The following is a 17,177-nucleotide window of genomic DNA, read 5'->3' on the forward strand; positions in this document are numbered from 1 at the left end:
ACCATCCAGCTACGAAATTTTTGGATTGTGTTCAACAAAATTAGGCTACATTGTACAAATGGCTTCCGAGCCCACTCATTATAGAGGTTTACAAAAACCCAATGTGCTAGATCTATTGTTTACTAACTCATGAAAATGTCTACACTTTGGATTACTGGCCCCCTCTAGGGAAGAGCCACCATTCTGCCCTCTACCTTGATGTTCAGATCAAGTGGGAACACTCATCTGGTCACTCCGTGAAATATCAACTAGATAAAGGAGATTACGAAGGCATGAAGCATTACGTAGGTGAGATTAACTGGGACGACCTTTTGACAAATGAGACATCTGTGGATGAAACCTAGGAACTTATTCATGATGTAATAATAAAGTCCATGAACAAATTTATTCCAAAAAAATCATTCAAACAAGGACCCTCCAATAAACAAAGACGAGACCCCATTCCCCAGTCACTTTTAGATAAAATTCATCAAAAGCGCAGAGCCTTTAAAAAATACAAGAAATATCCCACTAATGAGAATTATAAAATGTATGCACGTGCTAGAAACCAGGTAACATGGGAGTCAAGAAAAAACGTGAAAGCTAAGGAAACTAAATTAGCTAAAGAATCTAAGCATAATCCAAAAGGATTCTTCCGTTATGTTGCAAGTAAAACTGCCAAGAGAATCAATTGCTAATCTATTAAAGGAAGATGGTACCTTAACACAAAATGACTCAGAAAAAGCAACTGCTAAACAGATTTTTTGCTAGTATTTTTACCGAGGAGAGTAACGTAAATGTTCTAGAGTTTTCATGCAAGACAGAGGTTACTGAAATATATCCAACGTGGAGGTCACAGTTGAACAGATGAAAAAAGCTCTAAAGAGCCTAAACCCATCGAAGTCCCCAGGACCTGATGAGATACACCCACGAGTATTAATAGAGCTTGCTGAAGTTATTGCTCACCCACTTAAGATCTTGTTTGATAGAACACAAGATGAGGGTGCAATACCAAAAGCTTGGAAAGAAGCAGAAGTACGACCTATCTTTAAGAAAGGTAACAAGAATTCTGCGGGTAACTATCGTCCAGTCAGCCTAACATCAGTTGTCTGTAAAGTTTTTGAGGGTTTTATTCGAGACGCTCTCTGCCAACATTTAACCAAACATGATCTGTTATCTAGAGAACAGTTTGGATTTACCAGAGGGCGCTCGTGTGTTACACAACTACTTGTTACATTACAAGATTGGTTAGTCATGCTAGATGAGAAGGTACCAGTCGATGCAGTCTACCTTGATCTAAGGAAAGCTTTCGATACAGTTCCCCATCACAGACTCATTAATAAACTGGGAGGCTATGGGATAAAAGGCAAGCTACTATCGTGGATCAAAGACTTTCTAAATGGAAGATCACAGTTTGTAAGTGTAAATAGTAGAAAATAATCAAAGGTTAAGGTAACTAGTGGTGTACCACAAGGTAGTGTTCTTGGCCCACCTTGTTCATATACTTTATAAATGATATGCCTGGTGAGGTAGATTGTAAAGTAAAAATTTTTGCAGACGACACCACGGCTTACTCTGCCATCCGAAATATAGAAGATAGAGATCACTTACAAATGTGTATACATAATCTGGTTAAATGGACAAATACTTGGCTGTTGCAATTTAACAGCGAGAAATGCAAAGTTCTGCACCTTGGAAAGAATAATCCACAGTATCAGTACACGAAACAGGAAAAGGGGGTAACTCGAACAATGGATAGTACAATTGCCGAAAAAGATTTAGGGATCACGATGGATCCAGAACTAAGCTTTGAGGCACATATAAATGATATAGTGAAAAAGGGAAATCAAATTTCTGGTCTTCTTGTGAGAACTATAACTAATAAATCTCCCGAAATTATGATTCCATTGTTCAAAGCTCTGGTTAGACCCATTATTGAATATGGAAACTCAGTATGGTGCCCTTACCTTAAAAAGCACATAAATATGATTGAAGGTGTTCAACGCAGATTTACCAAGTGTATAACTAGTAATACTAATAGTACCCGTGATCTTAGTTATGAGGAGCGCCTGGCTCTTTTTAATATGCCTAGCCTAGAGTTTAGAAAATGAAGAGGTGATCTCATTGAAGTATATAAGATCATGCACAATATTTATGATCCTTGCACCACCTCTTCCTTGTTTACTATGGCTAACTACGATAAAACTCGAGGGCACAACTTCAAAATAAACAAAACTAATTTTGTAACTAACCAGTTCCGCAAGTTCTTTACTAACCGTATCATAAATCTGTGAAATAACCTTTCCTATGACACCAATGCACCATCGGTAAACGCCTTCAAAAATCACATTGACAAAAAGTTAAAGGACCATGTATTTTCCACAGAGTTAAATCTTTATTGAGCTGTAGATAAATGTAGTATACACTATGCCAGATTTAAACAAGGATCTGTTCACAACAAGTGATCCAAAAGCACATAAATGGGCACTGATTATGAGGGCAAAAGGCTTTTAGCCTATAGCCAAACATTTCTGTGATTCTGTGAAAACAATCTCTGCCTCATTCTGCAAGACGACTTTCCAGTAACATTGAAGCACACAACTATGAGGAATGGAACACTAAGACAGTAAGAGAACAGATCGAAAGAAAACACGGTGCTATCATGAACATTTGGATTTGGTGAGTGTGTGTGCGTATGCATTTAGGTATGTATTGTATTCAATTGTATTGTATTACTCTTTTTCTCACAACAGATTTCTCTGTGAGAAATTTGGTCTGCTCTCCCCAGGGAGAGCGCGTCGCTACACTGAGAGTTCCACCCATTTTTTCTTCCTGCAATTTTTTTTTTTTTTAAGATTTGTTTTCCTATCGAAGTGGATTTTTCTACATAATTTTGCTAGGGACAGCCCTTTTGTTGCCGTGGGTTTATCAACATGCGCCAAGAGCATGCTGCACACGGGACCTCGGTTTATCATCTCATCCGAATGACTAGCGTCCAAACCACCACTCAAGGTCTGGCAGAGGAGAGAAAATACCGGCGACTGTGGGATTTGAACCAGTGCGCTCAGATTATCTTGCTTCCTAGGCGGACGCGTCACCACTAGACCAACTCTCCACTTCAAGTGTGTGCGTGTGTGTGTGCGTGTGTGTGTGCGAGTGTGTGTGTGTGTGTGTGTGTGTGTGTGTGTGTGTGTGTGTTATTCACATTGACACACTACGCTTTTGCGCTTCTCTCTCATCCAGTCACTTGCATGCATTTTGATAGGTTTCATGCAAAGAAAAGCAATCAGTTTGGAGTAAAGCGATTCAAAAAAGGAAAAAAAAAAGAAGGTAAGCCGTTATCATGCATCATTTAGAAATGCATCGATAAATCATTTATTGTTTTATATGTGCTATTTAGTTACATAACCATTCAATCAGATAATTCAAGATACATACTATGTGTGTGCTTATGTTCATCAACGGTTTGTCACACGCAAATGCACACACGGACGCAAAGACACAGACTCACAAAGACACACACACACACACACACACACACACACACATATATATATATATATATATCACACACACACACACACACACACACACACACACACACACATATATATATATATATATATATATACATACTATGCGTGTGCTTATGTTCATCAAGGGTTTGTCATACGCAAATGCACACAAGGACACACAGACACAGACTCACACACAGACTCACACACACACACACACACACACATATATATATATATGTGTGTGTGTGTGTGTGAGTCTGTGTCTGTGTGTCCGTGTGATCATTTGCGTGTGACAAACCGTATGTGTGTCTGTGTGTCCGTGTGAACATTTGCGTGTGACAAACCGTTGATGAACATAAGCACACGCATAGTGTGTATCTGGAATTATCTGATTGAATGCTTATGTCACTAAATAAGCTTGTATGTACGTGGGTACGTACACACACACACACACACACACACACACACACACACACACACACATACACACACACACACACACACACACACACACACACATATGTATGTGTGTGAGTGTGTGTGTGTGTGTGTACGTACCCACGTACATACAAGCTTACACTGATACATTTATACTGATCTGTTTGTTGTTTAGGTTCATGCTGGGACTATACAGTAGAGTGCGACAGCGACTCGGAACTTGTTACTGGAATAGTCAACACAACCTTTCTCTGGGATAAAGATAACTGCCTTTTTGGTAATGTTGACAAAATCATTTTCATAATCGTGTGCCCCCCGAATAATCGACCTGAGGCTAACATTTGCAGTGTCCCGTTCCCAGGATGTACACCGGGTTTTCATAAAAGGGATAACCAGGAGTGCCAGTGTGTTTCATCTTCTGGGAACATCAGCACCTACCAGCTGAAATTCTTCTTCCTTGAAAGATTTGTGAATTGTAGTCATAGGATCGATAGCAACTGTTCACCAATTTATGGTCGACATTCCTTTTCACACACGGACTGTAATGTCGCACGCAGTAAGTACATGAATGTACTGTTAACGTCATTATATAAATATTTACATTGTGAAATGAGCTGTTTAGTGAACACCACTCTAGTTCTCTCTCTCTCTCTCTCTCTCTCTGTCTCTCTCATCGCTCTCACAAGCTTTACGTCAGAGAGCGAACAGAGTTTTCTCCATAATAAAGTTCTGCAGTAGGGTATACATGTTAAGTGTCTCCAAACAAATCTCACGCTTGGCTCTTGTTCGCATCACTTTTCACGGAGCTTTTCTGGACTTTACTGTCGATACAATATTTTATGAACAATAATACTTTGATTCAATCGATCAGCGAACAGAAATTACTGTATTGTTTAATCATTCTGCATTAGAAGTGTCTTTGAAAATTATTTACAGTGTCCAAAAGTGTTAGGAAAACTTTCTGCACAGTTTTTATGAACACTAGCCCATACTAGTCTGCCATGTTGGTCTACCCTGTAATTCAGGTATATTATAATCGCTACCAGAAGCTTAGCGTGGAAAAGTGAACATAATTTTCTGTACATAATAAGTTTCCAATATATGCTTTGTGTCTCCATTTCATCCTTCCTGTTACTCGCACAAGTTTCCAGTAAACTTTTCTTTCTCTACTATATATAAGTTGTTTTGAAACGATTCCGCCATTTTGGTTTGCACACATTTCAGTCAGTATGAATTTATCTCTGGGAAAAGCGTTTAAGAGAACTAAAGGATTACAATTCCTATAATTCAGGTTTGTGATGATCGCTTGCAGGCAATTGGCGTTAAAGAGCGAACGTAATTGTCTCTTTTATTACTATTTCTCAGCATATGCAGTGTGTCTCCAAACTAATTTCATTCTCCGTTCTTGCTCGCAAAAGTTACCAGGAATTTCCCCACATCCCGTACCAGTAATTATTCGAAAACTATTCAGCCGTCTTGCCTACTTGGCCTAGTCCAGTACTAGTTGTCATTCATTCTTCTAATCACTTGTTTACAATACGAATCAAAGACTGAAAGAGTGAATGTACCAGACTGAATTAGTTGTGGACAAATGTTGTTGATTAGGTTGTACTATGTTAAGTCTAATATTTTGTGTTCTCTTTATGGCAGGTTATGTGTGTGTGTGTGTGTGTGTGTGAATGAGGTAAAATATCTTTTTCATATGACACCATGTTGGATATGACGTAGACCTATTGTTGCGAACACTGAATTATATTGAGAAGGCGCCACAGTGCGGATTACAGAACATCGGCTGTGTTGGCAGTTGTTTTTTTGTTGTTTTTGTTTTTGTTTTTAACCTTGTGAGGACAATAATTTGTAATATGGAAATTATACCTGCTTAGATTTTTGGCCTGTTATATGGCATGTGATGCTGCGGAGTTGCAGTCTTTTTACGTACATTATAGATAGTGACCGAGTTGGAGAATGTCGAGTCCTGTGTTTGATTTAAAACGGTTCTTTGTTGGTGGTTTCCGACTTAATTGCAGGCAAGAATGATAAAAACATCAACGGATCTTAGACAGAAAAAACAGACAAGCACACCTGAACTTCAGGAAGCCATTGCACACAAGTCACAAGTGGCGATGCATTCACAGTCTTTTTTTTCCACAGATTAAGAGCATTCAGGTACTGAACCCGATATTGAAGTAGTCCATGTAACAAATGGCCAGGAAGGCTTTGGTAACAATATAACTACATGACATGGAACACGATATCACGGAAGTATGTAAATATAGGTTCGAATTAAGGCATGACTTTGGAAACGTTCAAGTTAAACTTTGTAACCTTGGACTTTGTAATGTGAGTGCTGATCGGCCTGCTTCGTTGCAAACACGGCGAGCACAGCATATAGGCCCTGTATGTGACGCAGCACGCGAAAACCCGGCTAAGTCGGAATTTATCATTTTTTAAATGTAAATATATTCTTAAAGTTATAAAAGAAATCATAGAATTAACATTAAACAAACAAAACAAAACAAACAAACAAAACAAAACAAAAAAACCCACCCCAGAAATCGGCTCATGAAAAAAACGCATATTTGTGTCCTTGTAAAAAAAAAAAAAAAAAAAAAAAAAAAAAAATCCTGAAAATTTATGTGGTATCAAAAGATTCAGAACAAAGTAAACTTTAAATTTCCATATGAAAAGGCACAGGAAAATTCGTATTTTCTTTCTGCACTACTCAAAGACAAGAATGGCAAGTGGAGGAGTGACGTCATGCAATACAGATTATTCAGTCAATCCGCTCATGACAAAAAAACAACAATAACGCATATTTGCCTGCCTGTAACTTTGAAACAGGAATTTTTCAGAACATAAAATTATGTGGTGTCAAACGATTCAGAATATAGTAAATTTTAAATTTCGATATGACAAAGGCACAGGAAAATTCGTATTTTCTCTCTGTACTTAAAGACAAGAATGGAGGAATGACGTCATGCACTATTTATTGTACAGCCACAAGAGAGCGGAGTCGACGGCTCAGTTAATGTTCAAATATTTCATGCCCAAAAGATGATGCATGAATCTTTGGAGCTTCGGCTTAGATCCAAATCGAACTAACGTTTACTGACATGATGTGCATTCCCACATAATCAGTTGACGTAAAAATGAGCCTAAAAGAGCAAATCCACTAAATGTTAAAACTTCGTGAGAAGGGATCCAACAAAAATAATTTTGGGAAGAGGTGGGTTTTAAGGCCAGACTTGAAAGAGCTGAGTGTGGAGACTTGATGAAGCGAAAGAGGAAGTTCATTCCAATCGCAGGGTCCAGAAACAGAGAAAGAACGGCGGCCAACAGTCGAGTGTTTGAATCTGGGTATGCGTAAACAGAGTGGATCCGAGGCCGATCGTAGTGAGCGAGATGGAGTGTAGAGGTGAAGGCAGCCGCAGAGATAGGAAGGGGCAGTTTTGTGAATGCATCTATAACATAGAGTGCTGATCTTGTACTTTATTCGGTGTGTGACAGGGAGCCAGTGGAGATGTTGCAAAAGAGGAGTGATGTGCTCAGATCTTTTCTTTCTGAGGACGAGTCGGGCAGCAGAGTTTTGTATGCGCTGAAGGGGCTGAATGGATGAAGCAGGCAGACCAGACAATAAAGAGTTACAGTAGTCAAGGCGAGAGAGAATGAGAGAAACGACAAGTCTAGATGTTGCGTCAGTGGACAGATATTTCCGGACGGCACTGATGCGTCGCAGTTGACAGTAGCAGGACTGACATGTCTGACTGATAAATTTTTGCATGGACAGTGTATTGTCAAGGACAACACCGAGGTTTGCTACCCCATCAGCCACATAGGCTGCCATACTCCAAGTTTTCTTTGAGGGGGACACACACGCACACACACACACACACACACACACACACACACACACACAGAGAGAGAGAGAGAGATACCCCAGAATCTGAAGATGAGTACTATAACCTCCAAAAAATCCGGAACAAACCAACATTATCAGTCCACGCCACATTTTCTTTCACTGTTTCAGTCATGGAACATCATAGTTTTGACCAACATTACAAGCACTACCATACAAACACAACCGATGAAATGAAGAAACTATAACCTGCATTAATTCATAATGTTCATACTTTTATGTAGACTACAAGATGAAAAGTAAATTGTGAAGAACGAAAACTGAGTCGTTTGAATAAGAAAAATTCCAGATATCTTCTGACATGGCTGATGATGGATGCTGATGTACCTGCCTACAGAAGTGCAATGTTAATGTCAGAACATGGCCGTGGAAACATTAAAAAAAACAATTCTTTACAGGTTTTTGTTCCCTTCCAAAAAATCACAAAAAAGCCAGTTTGATGTTGACAGAGTAAGTATTCCCAGAGAAAAAATATTCTGATTAAAGTTTAACACACACACACACACACACACACACACACACACACACACACACACACACACACACTATTATTATTATTATTATCGCTGTTCTTATGGCTTTAAATTATATTCTTGATCTTCCAGTTTGCCTCCCACAAGTCTTATTTTGTGTTGATTCAATCTGTATTAGACGCGTTAAACTCATCCAATTGTAAGAACAAGTCCAAAATAATAATAGAAATAAGTCACATTGTACATCTTATGAATTTGAGAGGAACACGTATAACTTTTTGTTGGGTTCCTTCTCACCTTGGTCTCCTATATAATGAATGGGCTGACAGGGCTTCAAGAAAAGTTGCAAAACACCAACAGGGAACCACATACCTTTATGTGCCTTTGTCTGTACAAGAGGGGTACTGCTTACTAGAAAAAGCATCATGGAGCAAAGCCAGGGAAGTATACCAGCAAAATGGCAAAGTTTTAAATAAAAGTATAAATAATATTTAACAACCGGAATCTATCAATCAATCAAATACATTCAGTAATTTATTCAGATTAAGGCAAATTCAGGTTAACAACCGGAATCTATCAATCAATCAAATACATTCAGTAATTTATTCAGATTAAGGCAAATTCAGGCATTATCAAACATGATAAAGCTGAACGCTTTTATAACAAAGTTCAGCAGAGATGTTAAATGCATACGTGGAGAATCTATTTCTAGAAAACACATACTCTTTGAATGTCAGAGTCTGAAATCGTTTTTACCAAACTTCTCGGAAAATTCTTTCGAATGTATTTTTGACAATTTCAAGATGCTATCTGCTATTGCAGAAGGTTTGCTGCATAGTCCAATTGGACATTTGTTATAGTTGTTACAGTTGTTTGATGTTAGCGTTTCCTTCTATAGTGTGCCTATGTCTCCCGTTTTAATGTAATTTTTTCCAATGCTCTGTATCTTTCCCCACCACACACACACACACACACACACACACACACACACACACACACACACACACACACACACACACACACACGCATGCGCACACACGCGCACACACACATACACACACACCATTTTTCACCCTCTGCCCATTACCGTCCTCTCCACTACGCTTTTTTTTTTGCATTACATTGACTCATGTTGTGTGCAAACATACACGTGAACTGATAAAATCACGAACATTTCAGTGACTTTACATAGTGCTGGTTCCACAGCATTTTGAAAAAAAAAGTATTTTTGGCTGTCCAGGTCCACCGAGTTTTAAAAAAATCAACGATTCAGAACTTGAACAGCAACGATGTGTAATTGTTTAGTATGAAGCATTATTTCCTTTCAACTTCCTATATCATTAGTGTGTCACAGTGAATGTTGCTTTCAGTGAACGGGGTATTTTTTCTTCTTCTTTTTTTCAGCTGACGTCAGAGGCCCATCAACACCACCATCATCCACAACAGGTACGGTCCCTCTCTCTGTGCAACCCCACCTCCCGCCCCCCCACCCTTTCTCCCCCTCCACACAGGAATTTACACTTGTGTCAATATGCACATATGCATGGGATTCAACATACACGTTTTTTTTCCCTCCAAAATCATACGTACACACACACACACACACACACACACACACACACACACACACACATATATATATATATACCTTTATTATGAAAACCCTATATGAAGACATGAATATCACCAGCAGAAATAATACTTTTTCTGTTCTGTACCGGTCTGTATATCACTATATGTCATGTACAATACTGTTTCCTTCTCACTCTCTTTTTTTCTTTCTTTTTGTCTATCTGTCTAGTCTGTCTGTGTCTGTCTCTTCCTCTCCCTATCTTCCCCCATCACGATTTCTTTTCTCACTCTTTTTTTTTTTTTTTAACATGCGTGACTTGCCAAACCGAAGGAAAGACAGATTACACGACCTCTGACATTTTTATATGTATTTGAGAGAAAGAGCATGCATGTGTGAATAAATAATGTGGATAACCAGCAATTGTGGATAACCAGTGAGTAAAGCAAAAAAAAAAAAAAAAAAAAAAAAAACCAAACAAACAAACAAACAAAAATCAGGCATACGTGGGGTAAAAAAAAGGAAAAAAAAAAGTCCAGTGCTTTCTGCATAAAACTCCAAGAAACTTTGTCAATGGCGTTTTCAAATTCGACAAGGAGTAGAAGGCCCAGTATATTGTCCTGTTCAGCTTTTACCAAAACGTCATAAATCAACCTAATGTTTTCTCCAATGTACCTACCCGCACTGTGTCATATGCTCCTCCTCCACCAACCCTGCCCATCTCCCATTGCTATTCACAAGACTGAATCAGCCTTCTTTTCTTTTTTTTAATAATTTAATTATTATTGTTTAATTTTTTTTTTTTAGACTAGTACAAAACATGCACAAAAGTCCACTTGACAGACTAAATTCTTCAACTTGTGTAACTGGCGTCTCAATTGCTTTGACGGCGCGACTGAAAAAACAACACTTTTGCAAGGAAGGAGAGAACAACACAGCAAAAATGAAATGCATCCATTAATACGCAGTGGCTAAAAAAATAAGCAAGTTGGCTATGATAGAACAGGAAAGAAAAAAAGAAAGAAAAAAAAGGAATGATGTATGGAGAGCACAAGTCATTCGGAGGAGACGATAAAACGAGGTCCCGTGTGCAGCATGCATCTAGCGCACGTAGAAGAACCCAAGGCAACAAAAGGGTTGTTCCTGGGAAAATTCTGTAGAAAAATCCACGTCGATAGGAAAAACAAATAAAACTGCACGCAGGGGGGGAAAAAAAGAAAAAAAAAAAAGGGTGGCGCTGATCACAACAGTCAGTCAAATCAGATAGTGCTAAAATTTTGACACCAGATGCCGGCATACAGCATTGCGGGTTTTTAAAAAAAAATTTTACGAGTACAAGTGAAGAAGGACTCCCTCACAATCTCTCTCTCTCTCTCTCTCTCTCTGTGTGTGTGTGTGTGTGTGTGTGTGTGTGCATCTTATCCACATCACAGTTGAAGGTTTTCATGTGTAGTTGACTAATACTAAGAGTCCTGTATGTCAAGAAGTCGTCCGGAATGGGTTTTGTCATGCTGTTATCGTTGCTGGTGGTGGTGGTGGTGTGGTGGTGGTGGTGGTGGTGGTGGTCGTGACGTTTGCGTGTTATTTTATACAGTGGAGCCTCTCTCTCTCTCTCTCTCTCTCTCTCTCTCTCTCTATATATATATATATATATATATATATATATATGTGTGTGTGTGTGTGTGTGTGTAATGTTTTTCTTTTTTATTGTTATTTTTTTTAAAAACAATTGGCACCTCTCCTCCCGAAAACGCCGGGGAAATAATCTAACACAGTGTGAACCTTGGCATTGTTCTTCACAGGTTCAAGCAAGGTTTTGGCAATTGCAGCTGGAGGTTCAGTCACTGCCCTGTTGGCTATGATCATCATCATCACCATTGTCATCAAGATCCGGCGCAGACCCAGTCCCCCTGCTGACCACGTCGCCGTGACAAGCGCCGCGGCCGGAGATGCCAGAAAAGAAACACTGGACGTTCCTTCCGCCCAAACAAAACCTTGGGAACCCTCAGAGAGCAGTGCTGATTTGGAATCCTCCGCCAATGAAAGCAGCGTGGCGGAGTCCTCAATGACACAGTAACTTCATGTCTTCTGTGCTCCCACAGTATGCGCACGCGCACTCCCGCCCGCACGCGCGCGCACACAGACACAGACACACACACACACACACACACACGAAATATTTCTCAGTTCTATTGACCTGCTTTATTTCAACTGTTTACTTCTACTATCATTTACTGATTCAGTAAACTGCATTGCAAAGTGATTTTGCCAGAACAGTATTACATTACAATGGAGCAATGTCAAGAGAGAAAAAAAAGGGGAAAATGGGGAAAAATGAGAGAAAAAATAGGAGAGAAGTCACATAAACAATATGGGAAAAAAGCACCTTAAACAGTTCAAAACAATGGAGGAATGTCAAGGAAAAAAGCACCTTAAACAGTTCAAAACAATGGAGGAATGTCAAGAAAAAAAGCACCTTAAACAGTTCAAAACAATGGAGGAATGTCAAGAAAAAAAGCACCTTAAACAGTTAAAAACAATGGAGGAATGTCAAGGAAAAAAGCACCTTAAACAGTTCAAAACAATGGAGGAATGTCAAGGAAAAAAGCACCTTAAACAGTTCAAAACAATGGAGGAATGTCAAGGAAAAAAGCACCTTAAACAGTTCAAAACAATGGAGGAATGTCAAGAAAAAAAAAGGGGAAAAGGGGGGGGGGGAGAAAATGAAACAAAACAGGAGGATGGTGGACACATAAAAAAAAAAAAAAAAAAGATATGGGGAAAAATGGGAAATTGGAGTACCCACAAAAACATGTAAAGACAAACGTTCAAGTTTATAGTAATTAACAACCCGTCTTTAATGTTTCTGTCAAGGAATCAGTACAGTCATTGCAATTTATAAACCCTGTTGGTAAATTGGAGGATGTGCCCCAACGCCGGATTGGTTCACATAACTGGCACTAGTCCGTTCAATTCGTTTAAACACGAAACTGTGTAAGAATTATTATGGACTTTTTGAATGTGAATAGATATAAAATACAGATTAAGCAACCATAACGTTTTCGATCAGCGTTTTTATGCTTTTGCTAACATTGAAAAAAAAAAAAAATATATATATATATCTACTTTTTACGTCAAGCTTTTGAAGAAATTTTGACAAGACAAACACACGTTTTGTGATTGTCCAGTGAAACTTAAAGGAGAAAGCACTTGCCATTGTATTTGTAGTGAGTATTCCGGCAATTAATCAATAAAATGCACGTACTTGGGCCTTAATTATGTGTTCACATCTGCATATATAATGCATTAATGGATATTTGCGTCTGTATGTGTGTATCAGAACATATCAGTTTGCCTCCTCACATTAATTGATCGAGTCATCACTTTGAATAAAGTTTGTTTGGCCACACACACACACAATCGGCACATACACACGCGTACTCGGCACGCACACACACACACACACACACACACACAAGGCTTCTTTCGCTCCTGTACCACCACCCCCGTTCTCTCCCTCCTTCTCTGGACTAACGGATATTGTCCACTCTAGAACAATCACCGTCGTTATGTTTCACATTCCGTCCCCCGTGTTTGCAGTGTGTACATGTCCGAACAGGCTCAACGCCCGACTTATATAAGAGATTGACATAAGCTTACAGTTTGACCAACAGTAACTTCAGAGCCGCATGATCAAGTTTCTCCGTTACATTACTGCGAATTCGTTTATGGCTTAGTCTTTCGTCAAGGGCTATGGCTCTCAAACTAGGAGGCAAGACTGTACTGGCTCTTTGTGTTGCAGCCTTGGGGGCTAGCTGGCCTTTGGGGATCTTGCCAATGCTAGCTGACTGTCCTAAAGCCCTCTTGACAGAGAGAGTGGGGATGGAATTGGGGCAAGACACTCTCAAAAAAACACACCAAAAAAACAAACAAACAAACAAACAAAAATCTAGCAAAGATAGTTGGGACAGTTTCCTCCCCTGTTGTTCTGATGGTCAGTCGGACACGACTATTACACGTGTCAAATGAAAAGTATGTCAATGGACTTGGGGTTTCCTCATTGGGGCGAAATTTCTGCGAGTATTTCCCTGTCCCCATTATTGAGCTGTATGCTCGCCGATTGAAAGGCGAAGTGGAAACAGATTGACCTAGTGTGCCCTTGTCTCATCAAGAGTAGCAGCACTGAAGAATACAGTGATTACCAGCACAACAAGGGAGATTTCCAGACGGGGTGTCGTGACGGAGAACTTGATATCAGAGATATTCCGTCAGGGCCAGTGTGCCAGTGACAGACGAGGAGCTGAGTTCACTCGGAGATTGAACTGAATAGGGAGCCAGCGCAAGCGTTTCTGAGCTAAGTGGTGTGGACTGTTCGCATTATGGCCGCCAGCTTCAGAATCTGCCTCGCGGCATTGTTCTTGACCCCTTGACTGAAACCACTGACTCACCACCACCACCACCACCATCATCATCATCATCATCACTATCATCATCATCACCATCACTGATCAGTCATCATCACCATCATCCTCATCACCATCTTCATCTCCATCACCGTCATCATCATGATCCCAGCAGTATGACGGGATCTGTGTGGTTGATGATGACCACGCCGTGTCTGTTATCAGAGACATGGCCAGTAATGGAGCCGGAAGCCTAGACTGTCACACGATTTTCGCATGGATATTCATCGACTTCAATTAGGCCGTCATCCGTTCTGCGTTTTCCGGTCAGTTGGCTGACGGTCCGGTTTCCGGTTGTCGTGCTGTTCAGAATTCACGGGCAATCATTCGCACAGACCTCTCCCTGTTTATCAACAGTTTTCTCCCTTCACTTCAGTCACTGTTTCCTGTCGTTTGTTCCGCCCACACCATCTGTTGAGGTTAGTGTCTGTTGAGGTTAGTGTTTGTCAGTGTCTGTTGAGGTTAGTGTCTGTTGAGGTTAGTGTTTGTCAGTGTCTGTTGAGGTTAGTGTCTGTTGAGGTTAGTGTTTGTCAGTGTCTGTTGAGGTTAGTGTCCGTTGAGGTTAGTGTTTGTCAGTGTCTGTTGAGGTTAGTGTTTGTCAGTGTCTGTTGAGGTTAGTGTTTGTCAGTGTCTGTTGAGGTTAGTGTCTGTTGAGGTTAGTGTTTGTCAGTGTCTGTTGAGGTTAGTGTCTGTTGAGGTTAGTGTTTGTCAGTGTCTGTTGAGGTTAGTGTCTGTTGAGGTTAGTGTTTGTCAGTGTCTGTTGAGGTTAGTGTCTGTTGAGGTTAGTGTTTGTCAGTGTCTGTTGAGGTTAGTGTCTGTTGAGGTTAGTGTTTGTCAGTGTCTGTTGAGGTTAGTGTTTGTCAGTGTCTGTTGAGGTTAGTGTTTGTCAGTGTCTGTTGAGGTTTGTGTCTGTTGAGGTTAGTGTTTGTCAGTGTCTGTTGAGGTTAGTGTTTGTCAGTGTCTGTTGAGGTTAGTGTTTGTCAGTGTCTGTTGAGGTTTGTGTCTGTTGAGGTTAGTGTTTGTCAGTGTCTGTTGAGGTTAGTGTTTGTCAGTGTCTGTTGAGGTTAGTGTTTGTCAGTGTCTGTTGAGGTTAGTGTCTGTTGAGGTTAGTGTTTGTCAGTGTCTGTTGAGGTTAGTGTTTGTCAGTGTCTGTTGAGGTCAGTGTCTGTTGAGGTTAGTGTTTGTCAGTGTCTGTTGAGGTTAGTGTCTGTTGAGGTTAGTGTTTGTCAGTGTCTGTTGAGGTTTGTGTGTGTCAATGTCCGTGTCTGTCTGTCTCTGTCTTTTTCTCTTTGTCTATTTGACTCTGTCTCTGTCTCTCTCCATCTCTTTCTCTCTCTTCTTTTTTATTTTCTTTTATTTACTTATGATGATGATAATGATGATTTTTTTGAAAAATTTCTTTTCATTTTATTTTTTTGTTTGTTAAATTTCTTTGCCCTGGGGGCCGGATGAAAAAAAAGCATGTCCTTGCTTATTCCTCTTCCCTCTTTAAACTAAATTCTCTCTCTCTCTCTCTCTCTCTCTCTCTCTCTGTCTCTCTCTCTCTCTCTCTCCCCCTCTACTCCCCTCTCTCTCTCTGTCTCTCTCTCTCCCTCCCTCTCTCTCCCCCTCTACCCCCCTTCTCTCTCCCTCTCTCTCCACCGCTCTACCCCCCTCTCTCTGTCTCTCTCTCTCCCTCTCTCTCCACCGCTCTACCCCCCTCTCTCTGTCTCTCTCTCTCCCTGTCTCTCTCTCCCTCCCTCTCTCTCTCCCCCTCTACCCCCCTCTCTTTCTCTCCCCCATCTACCTCTCTCTCTGTCTCCCCCATCTACCCCCCCCCCTATCTCTCCCTCTCTCTCCGCTCCTCTACCCCCCCCCCCCCCTCTCTCTCTCTCTCTGTCTCGGTTTTAGACGGCATCTTCCTGTCCTGCAGACTTTCTTTTTTCGACAGAACGAAAATTTCATGTTGGTGTTGACTGCACTTCATTTGACATCTACGCGCAGACTTGGGTGTTCCCCAGGGTAGTACTCTATCTCGTCTTCTCTTCACTCTGAAAATTGAAACAGGCGTAAGAAAAAAGTCTGAGTACCGCCAAATCTGCCGTGTCCACCACAGTTCTGAGTCTACACTGTTTGTTGGTGATTTTGAGCCTCAGCTCTACAATCAAATAAATAAACTACTACTACTACTACTACTACTACTACTATCAATGATGATAATAATCTGTGGTCTTCAGGAAATGGCCCCAGATTTTCTTCAACCGAAACATGGAGTTTTCACTTTCATAACTTTTGAGATCCCTTTCTGGATCTGGTAATCAAACTAAACAAACTTGTTAACCTAGTAGTTACTGAAGGAGCATGACTCTTTTTTCAAATGAAGATGAAACTTACGATTCATAGGAGTCTCTGACAGGGAAAGGGATGTTTGGGCTATCACCAGTTTACTGATAGCTATGTTCTAAAGTGCTAAACTTTTTCACCATTTCATTGACAGTTATGTTCTGAAGTGCTAAACTTTTTCACCAGTTCATTGATAGCTATGTTCTAAAGTGCTAAACTTTCTCCACTAATGATTTACTGAGCACAAGGTGGAACCAGAGACAGCGTTGATTTTTGGAGTGCGTTCCTTGTAAAAAAAAAATTAAAAAAAAAAAAAAAAAAAAAAAAAAGTATTGTTTCAACATACCCCCCTCACCACTACCACACAACCCCTCACCATCCTCCACCCTCTCTTTGATATCCCCCAGATCAAACAGCGCCCTCTGTTTGACAGAAAGCGGACTTGGAGGGGTGTGTTCTCACAGTAGTGCCCTAAGGTGCAGAGGAAGTCAGTACCTC

The 17,177-nt window shown here is 40.3% G+C and overlaps 1 long non-coding RNA gene across 6 annotated transcripts in view; it reads left to right on the forward strand.

Moving 5' to 3' along the window:
* The window catches only part of LOC143292148 (uncharacterized), a 30,446-nt gene extending 17,320 nt beyond the window's left edge, over nucleotides 1-13,126 (forward strand). For 4 of the 6 annotated variants that reach the window (XR_013056631.1, XR_013056629.1, XR_013056626.1 and 1 more), the window contains 3 exons: nucleotides 4,111-4,491; nucleotides 9,729-9,770; nucleotides 11,697-13,126. This is a non-coding gene — a long non-coding RNA (uncharacterized LOC143292148). The remainder of the gene's footprint in view (nucleotides 1-4,110; nucleotides 4,492-9,728; nucleotides 9,771-11,696) is intronic. The other 2 variants (XR_013056627.1, XR_013056628.1) reach the window with 1 other exon arrangement.
* Nucleotides 13,127-17,177: the final 4,051 nt, after the last annotated feature.

Source organism: Babylonia areolata, chromosome 18 (assembly GCF_041734735.1).
Source record: "Babylonia areolata isolate BAREFJ2019XMU chromosome 18, ASM4173473v1, whole genome shotgun sequence".
Classification (NCBI taxonomy): Eukaryota; Metazoa; Mollusca; class Gastropoda; order Neogastropoda; family Buccinidae; genus Babylonia; species Babylonia areolata.